Raw genomic sequence first — 15,811 nt, 5'->3', positions numbered from 1 at the left:
GGGCACCTCTAATTTGAAGTTTGCTCTTAGACTAAGAGTCTCTTTAAGATTCAGGATAGCTGGGTGTGGTGGGGCATGCCTGTAGTCCCAGGTAGTTGGAAGACTGAGGTGAGAGGATCGCTTGAGCTCAGGAGTTGGGAGGCCAGCCTGGACAACATAGTGAGACTCTGTCTCTTAAAAAAAAAAAAAAGATTCAGGGCTGGACGTGGTGGCTCACGCCTGTAATCCCAACACTTTGGGAGGACAAGGTGGGCAGATCACTTGAGCCCAGGAGTTTGAGACCAGCCTGAGTCACATAGGGAAACCTTATTTCTGCAAAAAGTAAATTTAAAAAACTAGCTGCGTATGGTGGTGCGTAACTGTAGTCCCAGATACTCAGGAGGCTGAGGCGGAAGGATAGCTTGAGCCTGGGAGTTTGAGGCTGCAGTGAATCATACCGTGCCACTGCACTCTAGCCTGGGCAACAGAGTGAGACCCTGTTTCAAAAAAAAAAAAAAAAAAGATTGAGGATGGCCATTTTTTCTTCAAGACATTGAGAAGAGTTTAGACTAAAGTAGCATTATGGGGCTCGGCATGGTGGCTCACGCCTGTAATCCCAGCACTTTGGGAGGCCAAGGCAGGCAGATCACTTGAGGTCAGGAGTTAGAGACCAGCTTAGCCAACATGGCAAAACCGTGTCTCTATTAAAAATACACAAATTAGCTAGGCATGGTGATGCACATCTGTAATCCCAGGTACTCGGGAGGCTGAGGCAGGAGAATTGCTTGAACCAGGGAGGCAGAGGTAGCAGTGAGCTGAGATTGCACCACAGCACTCCATCCTGGGCGACAGAGAGAGACTTTGTCTCTAAGTAAATAAATAAATACATAAATACATAAAACAGCTTATAGGAAATGAACCCAAGAAAAAACAGAATATCAATAATTTAGTTTTACTTGCTTGCCCAGAATGGGTCAAATCATAAATTTCATAATCAGGGTCAGAAGAGAATTGAATTTGTTGACACAAGCATAAATGTTTATTTTGTATCTTTTTAGAAGAGCTTTATTGAGGTATAATCAATGTGCCATACACCACACATATTTAAAAGACAATTGGGCTGGGTGCCGTGGCTCATGCCTATAATCCCAACACTTCAGGAGGCTAAGGTGGGCGGATCACCTTAGGTCGGGAGTTCGAGACAGCCTGACCAACATGGTAAAATCCCGTATCTACTAAAAATACAAAAATTAGCCAGGTGTGGTGGCAGGCACCTGTAATCCCAGCTACTTGGGAGGCTGAGGCACAAGAATTGCTTGAACCTGGGAGGCGGAGATTGCAGTGAGCTCAGATAGCGCCACTGCACTCCAGCCTGGGCCACAGAGAAAAAAAAAAAAAAAAAAAGACTATTTGATGAGTTCTGCTATATATACCCACCCATGTGAAAGTATCACAGTGTAATGAATATATCCACCACACCCACAAGTTTCCTCCCTGTCTTCCTCCAGCTCCTGGACCCACACAACCAAAAAGAAGGGATACTTTCAACAAATGATACTGAAACAACTGTAAATCCATATGCAAAACAAAACAAAACCCTGAACCCTTACCTCATACCATACAAGAAGATTGATTATAGGCTGAGATAAAAATTAAAACTACAAATTGCCTAGAATAAAACAGGAGAAAATATCCATGATCTTGATAAGGTGAAGATTTCTTAGGACACAAAAAGTATAAGCATAAGAAGCTGGACTTCAACAAGATGAAGCTCTGTTCCTCAAAATAGTATTAATAAACAGATAAGCCATAAATTTGGAGAAACTATTCAAATATATATCCAACAAAGGACTTCTAACTAGAATATATGAAGAACTCTTTTTTTTTTTCATATGCAATTTTTTTTTTATTAATTTTTTTTTGCACACAAAAACAATAAACATTTTCTAAAAATACATACAAACAAAAAGATGCGTATCAAACATATTAGGAAGGTTACACATGGGAAGTCGGGGAACAGAAATGGGGGGTGGGAGTTAAAATAAGGTAGAGAGGGACTTTATGTGGATCAGTGATAATAACTCAATCCTCTATTTGACAAAGAAGAGGGAGAAGGAAGAGGAAGAAAAAGAAAGTGGGATAAAGGATCAGAAAGGGAGGAAAACAGAAAAAATTAGAGTATGACTCCAGGGTAGACCTGTTTTGTTGTCACTGAGTTGGTTGGTTGGTTGGTTTGTCTGTTGTATTTTTCATGTTGCGCCAAGTTGGCCAGACTGGTCTCGAACTCCTAGCCCGAAGTGATCAACCCGCCTCGCCCCCCAGAGTGCCGGGACCACAGGCGGGAGCCACCACGTCCAGCCCCCACATTGCTTCTGGCCTCCATTGTAGACCTCCCAGACGGAGCGGCCGGGCAGAGGCGCTCCTCACTTCTTCCCAGACACGGGGCGGCCGGGCAGAGGCGCTCCTCACTTCCCAGACGGGGCGGCCAGGCAGAGACGCTCCTCACTTCTTCCCAGACGATAGGTGGCCGGGCAGAGGCGCCCCTCACTTCCCAGACAATGGGTGGCCGGGCAGAGGCGCTCCTCACTTCCCAGACGATGGGTGGCCGGGCAGAGGCGCTCCTCACTTCCCAGACGGGGCGGCCGGGCAGAGGCGCTCCTCACTTCCCAGACGGGGCGGGCCGAGGCGCTCCTCACTTCCCAGACGGGGCGGCCGGGCCGAGGCGCTCCTCACTTCCCAGACGGGGCGGCCGGGCGAGGCGCTCCTCACTTTCCCGGACGGGGCGGCCGGGCAGAGGCGCTCCTCACTTCCCCCGGACGGGGCGGCCGGGCAGAGGCGCTCCTCACTTCTTCCCGGACGGGGCGGCCGGGCAGAGGCGGTCCTCACTTCCCAGACGGGGCGGCCGGGCAGAGGCGCTCACTTCTTCCCGGACGGGGCGGCCGGGCAGAGGCGCTCCTCACTTCTTCCCGGACGGGGCGGCCGGGCAGAGGCGCTCCTCACCTCCCAGACGATAGGTGGCCGGGCAGAGGCGCTCCTCATTTCACAGATGGGGCGGCCGGGCAGAGGCGCTCCCCACCTCCCAGACGGGGTGGCCGGGCAGAGGCGCTCCTCACTTCCCAGACGGTGGGTGGCCGAGCAGAGGCGCTCCTCACTTCCCAGACGGTGGGTGGCCGGGCAGAGGCGCTCCTCACTTCCCTGTCGGGGCGGCCGGGCAGAGGTGCTCCTCACCTCCCAGACGGTGGGTGGCCGGGCAGAGGCGCTCCTCACTTCCCAGACGGTGGGTGGCCGGGCAGAGGCGCTCCTCACTTCCCAGACGGGGCGGCCGGGCAGAGGCGCTCACTTCTTCCCAGACGGGGTGGCCGGGCAGAGGCGCTCCTCACTTCCCAGACGGTGGGTGGCCGAGCAGAGGCGCTCCTCACTTCCCAGACGGTGGGTGGCTGGGCAGAGGCGCTCCTCACTTCCCTGTCGGGGCGGCCGGGCAGAGGCGCTCCTCACTTCCCAGACGGTGGGTGGCCGGGCAGAGGCGCTCCTCACTTCCCAGACGGGGCGGCCGGGCAGAGGCGCTCCTCACTTCCCAGACGGTGGGTGGCCAGGCAGAGGCGCTCCTCACTTCCCAGACAATGGGTGGCCGGGCAGAGGCGCTCCTCACTTCCCAGACAGGGCGGCCGGGCAGAGGCGCTCCTCACTTCCCAGACAATGGGTGGCCGGGCAGAGGCGCTCCTCACTTCCCAGACGGTGGGTGGCCGGGCAGAGGCGCTCCTCACTTCCCAGATGGGGCGGCCGGGCAGAGGCGCTCCTCACTTCCCAGACGGGGCGGCTGGGCAGAGGCGCTCCTCACTTCCCAGACGGTGGGTGGCCGGCAGAGGCGCTCCTCACTTCCCAGACAATGGGTGGCCGGGCAGAGGCGCTCCTCACTTCCCAGACAGGGCGGCCGGGCAGAGGCGCTCCTCACTTCCCAGAAAATGGGTGGCCGGGCAGAGGCGCTCCTCACTTCCCAGACGGGGCGGCCGGGCAGAGGCGCTCCTCACTTCTTCCCAGACGGGGCGGCCAGGCAGAGGCGCTCCTCACTTCCCAGACGATGGGTGGCCGGGCAGAGGCGTTCCTCACTTCCCAGATGGTGGGTGGCCGGGCAGAGGCGCTCCTCACTTCCCAGACGGTGGGTGGCCGGGCAGAGGCGCTCCTCACTTCCCTGTCGGGCGGCCGGGCAGAGGTGCTCCTCACTTCCCAGACGGTGGGTGGCCGGGCAGAGGCGCTCCTCACTTCTTCCCGGATGGGGCGGCCGGGCAGAGGCGCTCCTCACTTCCCAGACGGTGGGTGGCCGGGCAGAGGCGCTCCTCACTTCCCAGACGGGGCGGCCGGGCAGAGGCGCTCACTTCTTCCCGGACGGGGCGGCCGGGCAGAGGCGCTCCTCACTTCTTCCCGGACGGGGCGGCCGGGCAGAGGCGCTCCTCACCTCCCAGACGATAGGTGGCCGGGCAGAGGCGCTCCTCATTTCACAGATGGGGCGGCCGGGCAGAGGCGCTCCTCACTTCCCAGACGGGGTGGCCGGGCAGAGGCGCTCCTCACTTCCCAGACGGTGGGTGGCCGAGCAGAGGCGCTCCTCACTTCCCAGACGGTGGGTGGCCGGGCAGAGGCGCTCCTCACTTCCCAGACGGGCGGCCGGGCAGAGGCGCTCCTCACTTCCCAGACGGTGGGTGGCCGGGCAGAGGCGCTCCTCACTTCCCAGACGGGGCGGCCGGGCAGAGGCGCTCCTCACTTCCCAGACGGTGGGTGGCCAGGCAGAGGCGCTCCTCACTTCCCAGACAATGGGTGGCCGGGCAGAGGTGCTCCTCACTTCCCAGACAGGGCGGCCGGGCAGAGGCGCTCCTCACTTCCCAGACAATGGGTGGCCGGGCAGAGGCGCTCCTCACTTCCCAGACGGTCGGTGGCCGGGCAGAGGCGCTCCTCACTTCCCAGATGGGGCGGCCGGGCAGAGGCGCTCCTCACTTCCCAGACGGGGCGGCCGGGCAGAGGCGCTCCTCACTTCCCAGACGGTGGGTGGCCAGGCAGAGGCGCTCCTCACTTCCCAGACAATGGGTGGCCGGGCAGAGGCGCTCCTCACTTCCCAGACAGGGCGGCCGGGCAGAGGCGCTCCTCACTTCCCAGACAATGGGTGGCCGGGCAGAGGCGCTCCTCACTTCCCAGACGGTGGGTGGCCGGGCAGAGGCGCTCCTCACTTCCCAGACGGGGCGGCCGGGCAGAGGCGCTCCTCACTTCCCAGACGGGGCGGCCGGGCAGAGGCGCTCCTCACTTCTTCCCGGATGGGGCGGCCGGGCAGAGGCGCTCCTCACTCCTTCCCGGACGGGGCGGCCGGGCAGAGGCTCTCCTCACTTCTTCCCGGATGGGGTGGCCGGGCAGAGGCGCTCCTCACTTCTTCCCGGACGGGGCGGCCGGGCAGAGGCCCTCCCCACGTCCCAGACGGGGCGGTGGCCGGGCAGGGGCTCGGGAGGCTGAGGCGGGCAGAGCACTCGGCGCCAGGAGCTGGCGAGCAGCGTGGCCAACATGGCGACCTCGCGCCTGCAGCCAAACGAGCAAAAGCAGGCAGCGGTGGCGTGCGGCGGCAGTCCCAGGCAGTCCGCGGCGCGGGCAGCAGCGAGCTGAATAGATTGCAGCCTGGGCCACAGAGGGGAAGGAAGGAAGGAAGGAAGGAAGGAAGGAGGGAGGGAGGGAGCAGAACTCTTACAAGTAACAAGACAACCCAATGAAAAACGGGCAAATGATTTTGTCTTTATAAAAGAAGATATATATGAAAGGCCAATAAGGATCTGAAAAGATGCTCAATGTCATCAGTAATCAAGGAGACACAAATTAAAACCACAGACCATATGACACACATGTAAGAATGGCCACAATTTAAAAGACGGACAATACCAATTGTTGACATGGATTCAGAGCAAGTGGAACTCTCAGACACTGCTGGAGGGAATGTAAAATGGAACCTCTTGGAAACTGTTTTCCAGTTTCTTACAGAGTTACCATACAATCCAGCAATTTCACTATTTATCCCAGGTAAAAACATAGGTCCACCCAAAGACTTGCATGTAAATGTACAAACGAATGGATAAACAAATTGTAGTATATTCATCCAATGGACTATTAATGAGCAGTAAAAAGGAATGAAGTACTGATAACAATATGGATTATCCTCAAAACCATTATGCTGAGAGGAAGCAGACAGACACAAGAGTACACACCACAGCAAATCTATAGGGACAGAAATTAGACAGTAGCTCTATGAAGTCTAGGGCTGGGAGAGAGAGATTGGGAGTACCTATTGTATTGGTCCATTTACATAAAAACTCTAGAAAAGACAAATTTTATCTAGAGCGAATCAGTGGCTGCTTACGGATGGGGATGGGAGGGGACTAAGATGGAGGCCAAGGGAACTTTCTGGAATGATGCAAATACCTTGGAGTGGTGTTTACATGGGTGTACACATTTATCAAACTTATTTAAATGTACGGTTAGAATATTATTGTATAAGCCATACCTCAATAAAATTGATTATAAATAGGTCCAAACCCAAAACTAAACCAAAATCAGCAAGATTAATTACAAATTCACTGAAATCATTTTTGAAGTAATAAACTTTGCAGATCTGTCCCAAAAACCCGCAAAGGTGCTTTAGGAAATCTGAAAACACAAGGTGTCAGAATATTTTATTCAAACTGTCAAAATGAGACAACTAAAAAAGCTGCTATATAACGTACAATTGTCTCTCTATCCATGGAAGATTGGTTCCAGGAACTTCTGCAGATGCCAAAATTCGTAAATGCTCAAGTCCATTATATAAAGTGGTGTAGTATTTGTATATAACCTACACATCCTCCTACATGCTTTTTTTTTCCCTTCTGAGTCTGCTTGCTAGGTAACTCCCATATACTTTAAATTATCCTTATTTTTAATACCGAATACACTGCAAATAGCTGTTACACTGTATTTTTTATTTGCATTATTTTTTAAACTTTTATTTTAGGTTCCAGGGTACATGAGCAGGTTATACAGATTTACTCATGACACAGGAGTTTATTGTACAGATTATTTCATCACCCAAGTACTAGGCCTAGTACCCAATAGATATTTTTCTGATCCTATCCCTCCTCCCAGCTTCCAACCTAAAGTAGGCCCCAGTTTCTGTCGTTCCCCTTTGTGTCCATGTATTCTTATCAAGCTTCCATATATTATTTTTATTGTGGTATTATTTTTTGTTTCAAATGTTTTCAATTCACAGTTGGCTGAATCCATAGACGTGGAACTCACAGATACGGAGGGCCAAGTTACTTTTTTCAAGTTCAGCTGCTTGAATTCTTTTTTTTTTTTTAGACGGAGTCTCACTCGGTCACCCAGGCTGGAGTGCAGTCGCATGGATCTAGGCTCAGTGTAAGCTCCGCCTCCTGGGTTCACGCCATTCTCCTGCCTCAGCCTCCCAAGTAGCTGGGACTACAGGTGCCGGCCACGACGCCTGGCTAATTTTTTTGTATTTTCAGTAGAGACAGGGTTTCACCGTGTTAGCCAGGATGGTTTTGATCTCCCGACTTCATGATCCACCTGCCTGGGTCTCCCAGAGTGTTGGGATTATAGGCGTCAGCCACCGTGACCGGCCAGGTGCTTGAATTCTTTTGGTGGTATCATTTAATGTTTTGTGTTTGTTTTCAAAGAAATCTGGGTTGGCTGGACTCCAAACTTGCTAGAAGAAAATGAGCAAAATGGGCTTAAATCAAAAAGAATATGCCTTCATAGTTTTGGTAATTTTTGCTACTGTTTCCAGAAACTGTAAAGGTTATGTTTAAAGCCCTGGCGGGGGATAAGCACTTACTTACCTAAACATGTGGTCAACTGCACTTTTGGGGTATTGTTAACCTCTGGGTAACATTAAAAACTATCAGAAAGTACCAATTTTCTATGAAAAGGATGTAAATTCTGGAAGCTAGTCAGGTTTTCCAGGTTTCCTTTAGGGAAAAAGTCAAATCCTAAACTCCTCTCCACCCCCCAAAACCAGATGCACAGGAATATCTTAAAATAGGAACTTATAGTATTACCATAGAAAATGATCAATAGATTTTTAGATGCAGAAATATTAAAGTTTGTTCAATACACAATACACTCATTAAGGACTATATCATAGAAAGCAGACATCCTGCTTTCAAAATTCATTTTTTTTTGAGACAGAGTCTCACTCTGTCCCCCAGGTTGGAGAGCAGTGGCACGATCTTGGCTCACTGCAACCTCCACCTCCTGGGTTCAAGTGATTCTCATGCCTCAGCCTCCCCAGTAGCTGGAACTATAGGTGTGAGCCACCACACCCAGCTAACTTTTGTAATTTTAGTAAAGATGGGGTTTTGCCTCATTGGCCAGGCTGGTCTTGAATTCCTGGCCTCAAGTGATCCACCTGCCTTGGTTTCCCAAAGTGCTGGGATTGTAGGTGTGAACTACTGCTCCTGGCCGCTTTCAAAATTTATATAGCACTGTGTATTGACTCCAGTACAGACTTTTCCCTCCTTGGGAAGTTTATTTAAATGAAAGACTTAAGTGTGTAGCCTTGAATGTTTGCTCTTCAGGAGCTTATTTCTAAGTGCTTGCAACAGCAGTACTTTCTACATTTGAATAGCTAAACTACACCTCAAATCTCTTCCATACTGCATCATGTTCTCCTTTAGTCCAGATCTTACATTTTTTTCATCCTAGTTCTTGCTAATTTTTAAATAAAGGATAGGTACTTCACATGTCACATGGTAGTCATGTTCATGTTTTCAACCATTCCTATACGCTCCAAGTAAAGACAATAATATGATTTGAAAACTATGCCTGGAGCCATGACAATCATACAATTTGAAAACACAGCCGTCAAGTTTTCAACTTACTGCCTCACATATTAAGATGTTTTTTTAAACAAACTTAACAGGCGATGGATACCCCATTCTCCATGATGTGCTTATTTCACATGCATGCCTGTATCAAAACATCTCACTCCATAAATCCTGTAATCCCAGCACTTTGGGATGCCAAGGTGGGTGGATCACTTGAGCCCAGGAGTTTTGAGAACAGCCTGGGCAACATGGTGAAACCCCATTTACACACACACACACACACACACACACACACACACACACACACAACCAAAACGAAACAAACACCTAACCAACAAACAAAACCATAGCCAGGCATGCTTGTGCATGCCTGTAGTCTCAGCTAGTTGGGAGGCTGAGGCTGCAGTGAGCTATGACTGCACCACTACATACCAGCTCAGTCTACAAAGAGACTATAAAAAAAAAAAAAACAAAAACCCAAAAACCAAAAAGGCCAACAACAATCATTTCTGATGCAGGATAACATGGTCTCAAGGGGGCAAGTTTTCACATCTTAATAAATGCAAGTCCTAAATTTCATCAATGCCTTCTCTGTGCCAGGTACTGGGGATCTAGAGGTGAACAAGACTTTACAAAGTTCTTGCTCTCACGGAACTAACCACAACCTTGCACTTAATCAAAATGAAAATGTAGGAATATGTAAGGTAAATAATAAAAAGGTACACATAGTAAACAACTTAGATAATTTATTTAGAAAGTAGAAAATAAAAAGTATGATTCTAACATCTATTTAGAGTATGAACAAAATTAGAAACAGTTAAACTACAGAAAAAAAGGCAGAGAAACTGAAGTTGGCTTAATGGTTAGCCAATACAAACAAGCAAAACCCAAGTTACCTTCATGCAAATAAGCATTAAGTAAAGGAATATGGGAATGTTTACAGAATGCACCATGGCAAACATTTTTCAAATTTACATAAGATACTGTACATAAATGAAAAAATAAATTAGGTAATTTACAAGAAATGTTTTACAGATTACAATAGGCTATAACTTAGTTTATTATGAATAAAATTTATGGCACATCATACATTTTTACATCACAGATTCAGTGTTAAAAGAATTCAGACATGATAAAGCTTAGACTCGACAAGAATGATGAATAGAACGAGGCAACTTAAACTGAAATGGCATGTGTAAGTAAAATTAATCCCCAAATTAAAGGATTCCTTAGATTGGGACATAATAACATCTTCTGAGTATGATTTGGTCAATAACTGGTCATTAAGATAAACGCCATTCGATTTTAGTTAAAAAATCAGTTTTTAGCTGTAGTTTAAACAAAAAGTAAAAGCACACAAGTGTATAAAAAATAATAAAAACCATCTTAATATCACTTACATCCTAATACTATTAATTATATTCGGGGCAAGCAGACTAGGATACTGGTGTTACTTCTATAAAGTTACCTTCTATTTCTAAATGCTGTAAACTAAACTAAAACAGGTTCCCCAGAAAAAAGTGGCAAATTCCAAGATGGCTTAATACCTGTGACAACTATTGACTGAGCCAGGTACGACATCGATGAAATTCAGACAAACAATGTAAAGTTGAGATAATCCCAAATTACTTTACATTATTTATGTATACTTTACAAATAATGCAAACATGGAAATGTTTTCTTGGAAAGCTATTGGAACTGTAAGCACTGCAATGTATGAAAGAAACATGTTTAGAAATAAAAAATTTAATAATATCCTACAATTGAATTAGTTGCATATTTATACCATTCAAAATCTTGATTTTAACCTCATTCACTCCTTTGAAAAATACATTCCTCTTTTGTTCTTTTAAACGCAAAATTGGTAGCAGTTGCAGCAAAAACACCGAAATTCTGTAAGAAGAAAATCTGATTTACCCCAAACATACCATTCAGCACAAACTGTGGTACCCGAAATCCCAGTATCAGCTCATAGTACATTCATTCATTCATTCATTCATTTTTGAGACAGAGTATTACTCTATTGCCCAGGCTGGAATACAGTGGCATGATCTGCCCTCTGCCCCCGCCGGTTCAAGCGATTCTCCTGCCTCCGTCTCCCGAGTAGCTGGGACTATAGGTGTGTGCCAACAAGCCTGGCTATTTTTTGTATTTTTAGTAGAGACATGGTTCTTCCCACATCTATCCCCACTCACAATGATCAGAAATAAGAAACAGCTTTCTAAAAAGGGCCACTAAAAAATCCCAAATATATGTAACACAAACAGTCCGACTTAACAACGGTTTGACTTACGGTTTTTCAACTTTAAAATGGGGCAAAAGCAATACACATTCAGTTAAAAACTGTACTTCAAATTTCGTATTCTGATATTATCCTGGGCTAACGATATGTGGTACAATACTCTTATTTGAGATATTAAACAAACACTTCATTATAAAATAGGTTTTGTATTAGATGATTTTGCCCAGGGAAAGGCCAACGTTAAGTGTTCTGAACACATTTAAGATAGGCTAGGCTAAGCTAGGATGTTCAGTAGGTTAGGCATATTAAATGTATTTTCAACTCACGGTATTTTCAATTTACAATGGGTCTACTGGAACATAACCCTATCATAAGTCAAGGAACATCTGTATTCCAACATTTATGAATAATTTTTTTTGTACAATGAAAAAGTCATAATGCCCATATAATTCTGAAGTTAACACAGTAAAAATTCCAGATAACCTTTACAGATTTAAAAGTACAAACATTTTAATATACATATAAAACCTTTCATATTACTTTAAGGTATATCTACCTGGCCATTACAGGCAATGACATATTAAGAGAGAATACCATTCTACTGGTTTGGTGAGAATCCAATACCTAGTACCTACAAAATATACCAATAAAAATTATGTAATAACTTAAAATTATATAAGCAGTAAATATTAACTCCAAAACATGACATCAAATACCTGAAAAAAAAAAATTACTTTAGTTATCCCAAACACAGCCATGAATGAAGCAACTTTCTCAGGACCCTGAAAACTGACTCACTTCCCATCATAACAAACCAACTCCCTCATTTTACAAACGAAAATAATGTTCAAAGAGGCAAGACCAGTGACCAACACTACTTCTAATACAATACCAAACATGACCTCACATTCACTGAATATACAGGACTAATGCAAATAGTAGTGACTGCTTTAAGAAAACATTTGAACTTTTTGGAAGTGGAAATTAATTATTCAAAATTTAGGTATGTCAGAAAAGCTGGGATGATTCATTTTCACACCACCATTGTTGTGAATGGGCTATCCAAATACTCTTAACAGAAGGAAAGAATTACTCACTTTTTTAGGTCTTTAGTGATTATTACTAGGCTCAGTAGAAACCAGAAGACAATTATTTTCTTAAATGTTGAAAAGAAGCAGTAATATAGATAAAACACACTATTTTCTGAGATTATCTGATGATAGAAACAAACATAAACTTGATCATGGATACCTCATGGCAGATCATTTTAAGTGAGGTCAGACAGTATTATCACAAAAAGATAATACATTTCTAATGTTTTGTTTACACCCACCATAAAACAGTTAAATTCAAAATAATGTACACTCGTTTTCATTATCCTCTATCAGTTGTCACATGGCTTTAAACAGTGAAAGAATTTCTAAACTACATTCTCAAATGCAATAGACTACAATGCATAAAGTGCTCAACAGACAAAGATGTAATAAAATATGACAAAATTTTGCTTATAATATACAGAGTGGTTATAAAGAACATATGGAAATTACCATCCAGTTAAGCTTTCCATCCAAGAAAACAACCTTAAAAATCAAGGCAAGATGTAATGGACTACTCTTTGAAGGCAAGAATACTGCTGGAATAAGAGGAAAACCTTTTCACTTTGTGCTGCATCATTCTGCTTATAGAAACAGTCTTTAAGGGACTGGTATTTACATTATAGCAATCACATGTACACTCAAAGGTAAAAGAAAAAAAAACCTCAGAAATTTTTATAGAGTCTAATATTTGGCAAATAATCTAAACCACTTTAAGAGCTTTCAGTTACCATGTATATTACTGGCAGTAGTACTGACTTTACCCAAACTAAGAGACCACCTAATTTCCAAATTTATTTAGAGTAGCTGAGCAAGGAACTGCCATGTCAAACTACATGGCAAGTTTACTAATAGTCTTTGGAAAAGATGAGTGTAGAACTTAAAAGGCACTAGTTCTACAAGTCTCTAATTAAAAGGCAATCTTCTCGCGGGGTCAGGGTGGTGGTGATGGGAAATTCTATATCTTGGTTCTTTGCCTAGCCTCACAGCAAACTGACAGTGCTCCTTGCATTTGAAAAAGTTACCAGATTTTTTAAGAATGAAAATTAAGCCCAAAAGTTACAAAGATTTTTCTGTGTACAGAGGTCTACAATGCATTAAAGTTTCTTTTTAATCCTTAGAAATTGGCTGCTCAAAGTCCAATTTTAGAAATGCAGTTAATGGAATCATGAGATCTGCTTCAGTGAAGTACGTATGTATTTTGGATTGTTGGAACTGTGCCCAGTTGACTCATACTATCTCAAATGTGGTCTACTGGAAAGATTCAGGTCCCCTAAGAGAACTTGGCATAGTACCATGGTCAGATGGTAACAGAAATACATAAGCATGCCATGACCCTAAAGCAACAACACACTTAAACTAGATAATTGTTCAGGAAGAGCAATCCAACCAGAAAGTTGGAGGTCCAGTTGGAGCAACCAGCCACTGCTATTGCAAACTGAAGAGTGTGGCCACAGTATTCCAGGGAATGGGGCCTGGTCCAACTTCAGAGAAGGCCACAAAGACCAAGATATCCACACTATAGACAAAGCACATCCCACCATACTCATCCTTTAATAACAAAGAAACAATCATGAGGACAGAACAAAACGCCATGCCTCAAGACCTATCATATGTAAAGTCTTCCTGCCCTTTCAACCAGAGAGACTTACAGTCAAGAAGATAATATTAACCACTCCTGCACTAATCTATAGATTGGCTTCTCAACACCTGCATCCTTGAAGATTCTCATTGAGTAACAGAAGACAACATTGATTCCAGAGAGCTACTGAGAGAGCTGGAGCATGATGGAAATGACAGTGGGTTGTTGGTAGCTGGGTACTCTAAAGAGCGCCAGTGCAGTGACTTGCTTTTCTTGTATCATCCTAGCACTCTTATCTCCTAGATGTCCTGGGACACATCCTGAGTCCCCTACAATTGTTGAAGGATCTCATTAGTACTCTTCCTGTCTGTTAATGAACAAAAACTTATGACTTTCAGGGCAAAATGGAAGGGCTACACTTTATAGGACAGCTGGAAGGACGGTAAAGCCCAGTATCACTGGGCATAGCTCTTCAGACCCCAAGATGAACTCCAGACCAAAGATCTGGATCTCTAGAATACCAACAATGATGCCCAGCTGGTTGAGAGCACTAAAGGTACCCCAAAGGGGAGTAGGCGAGATCTCTCCAATGTACATGGGCACAAAACTTGTGAAGAGTCCGCATTACAAGCCAGTAATCTAGTGGCCCAGGATCAGCATTTCAACCTAACTCAGCTTTTTTGCAGAATCCCGTAAGGCAACCAGTGATAGCCAACAAATTGATGATAAGCATTGAATTGCAACTGCCAAAGTGGTTGATGAAGAGTGCAACAGAAAGGAGCCAATCATACCACCACTGGAGAAGATAGCCACAGACAAGGGCCAGGGGAACATGAGCAACACCTCAGAGGGAGAGTCTTCTAACCTCTCTTTCGAAGTGTAATTGAGAAAGTCCTATATGATTGTCTCAGGAGCACTGATGACTCCAATGTTGTAGCCAAACTGAAAAGAAGAGGTGGGGTGACCTGGGTCCCCATGGCCCTTATCTAATTCTTTTCAAATATTCAAGGAAGAGCTAGGAGTGGGATTCCAGAGACGCTTCTTCTGGCCAACAAAACCTTCAAAGCGTCCTTGGCAGCAAGTTTTCAGGTCCTCAGTAATGCTATAAAACTCACTCATCATTACAGCATCTCTGTGTTCTTGCTTTACCACATTTATCTCAGGCCCAAACGTAGTTATTTCTTTGTATTACACCTGAACCATCAAAGCTACGTATTTTATTCTATTATGAACAACAGCAACAAAACCATGTTTATCCCACATAAATGTTACAGGAATCTAATAGATGAGCTATTTTGAAACTTTGTGGGAGTCTGAGGCAATACTGCAAATTATTACAAGGATCAATATTTAGTAAACAAAAGCATAATAGTTCCAAAATCTGTAAAGCCGTTTACCTGGGAATTTATTCTCTCTTTTGTATTTTTGATAGTGATTACAAAGCTTTTCAGATTTTTATGTTGGCAAGTTAACACTGGAGGTCCAATAGTTTAGTGAAGTTGTTTTGAGTCTCTTGCTAATGGTTTAGGAAGTAGAAATGCTTGGGGATAAAATTGACTTCTATACATTACCAGTAAATTTAGATGTACTTTAAAGAGCTTGAAAAATTGTTTACATTACACAAGGTAAGTATCACTATGGGTTTTTTTTTTTTTTTACAGACCACAGTTTTACTTAATAGAGAGTTTTCAGTAGACTATCAAGAGATGCATGATAAAGACATTTCCCCATGTAGTTTTCAAATTTTATACTCAAGTTCTTATATTCGATTACAGGCATGAGCCACTGCACCCAGCCTCAAGTGTTTAAAATTCAGTTTTCTTTACTTAAAGACATGAATGTATGAATTATAAGAGTGGTTATTTAGGAGGAGAAGCATGTAAAGGTAAGTTTTTAGAATTTAGACTGTTTGAAACTCTGAATTCATGTCAGTCAGTAGCCATTTTAAAACCCTACAATGACTTCATGTTCCTTGCTTTAATATTTTTGTTGTAGTGACTAAATATCTGATCCAAAATTCCATTAGTTCAATTTATTTTAAAAGTTTCTGATTTGTATATCTGTACAG

At 45.0% G+C, this 15,811-nt stretch overlaps 1 pseudogene across 1 annotated transcript; it reads right to left on the bottom strand.

The window, feature by feature from the left end:
• Positions 1-9,551: 9,551 nt before the first annotated feature.
• LOC115837007 lies at positions 9,552-14,862 on the bottom strand (annotated as a pseudogene). The gene is made up of 2 exons (XR_004032073.1): positions 14,802-14,862; positions 9,552-14,708 (listed from the first exon to the last, which is right to left on the bottom strand). The product of XR_004032073.1 is annotated as a solute carrier family 2, facilitated glucose transporter member 3 pseudogene (transcript).
• Between the last annotated feature and the right edge of the window lie 949 nt (positions 14,863-15,811).

The sequence above is a fragment of the Nomascus leucogenys genome, chromosome 2 (genome assembly GCF_006542625.1).
Source record: "Nomascus leucogenys isolate Asia chromosome 2, Asia_NLE_v1, whole genome shotgun sequence".
Taxonomy (NCBI): domain Eukaryota; kingdom Metazoa; phylum Chordata; class Mammalia; order Primates; family Hylobatidae; genus Nomascus; species Nomascus leucogenys.
The sequence above is the reverse complement of the archived record's forward strand: the minus strand, read 5'-3'. Positions and strand labels throughout refer to the sequence as shown.